This window comes from Lucilia cuprina, chromosome 5 (genome assembly GCF_022045245.1).
Source record: "Lucilia cuprina isolate Lc7/37 chromosome 5, ASM2204524v1, whole genome shotgun sequence".
Lineage (NCBI taxonomy): Eukaryota > Metazoa > Arthropoda > Insecta > Diptera > Calliphoridae > Lucilia > Lucilia cuprina.
Genome location: NC_060953.1, coordinates 41,462,500 through 41,462,754, shown reverse-complemented (window position 1 = coordinate 41,462,754; position 255 = coordinate 41,462,500).

Sequence of the window (255 nt, the reverse complement as noted above, 5' to 3'; positions counted from 1 at the left end):
AACTGAACTAGAACTGAACTAGAACTGAACTAGAACTGAACTAGAACTGAACTAGAACTGAACTAGAACTGAACTAGAACTGAACTAGAACTGAACTGGAACTCAACTTGAACTGATCCAAAACTGAAGTAGAAATGAACTAGAACTGTCGATGACGAAAAAATTATAGATTTTCATTGTAGGGTTATAAATAAAATTTTAGGATACATATTTTAAATTTAACAAAATATACATCTGTCTAGCAAATAGAATGTT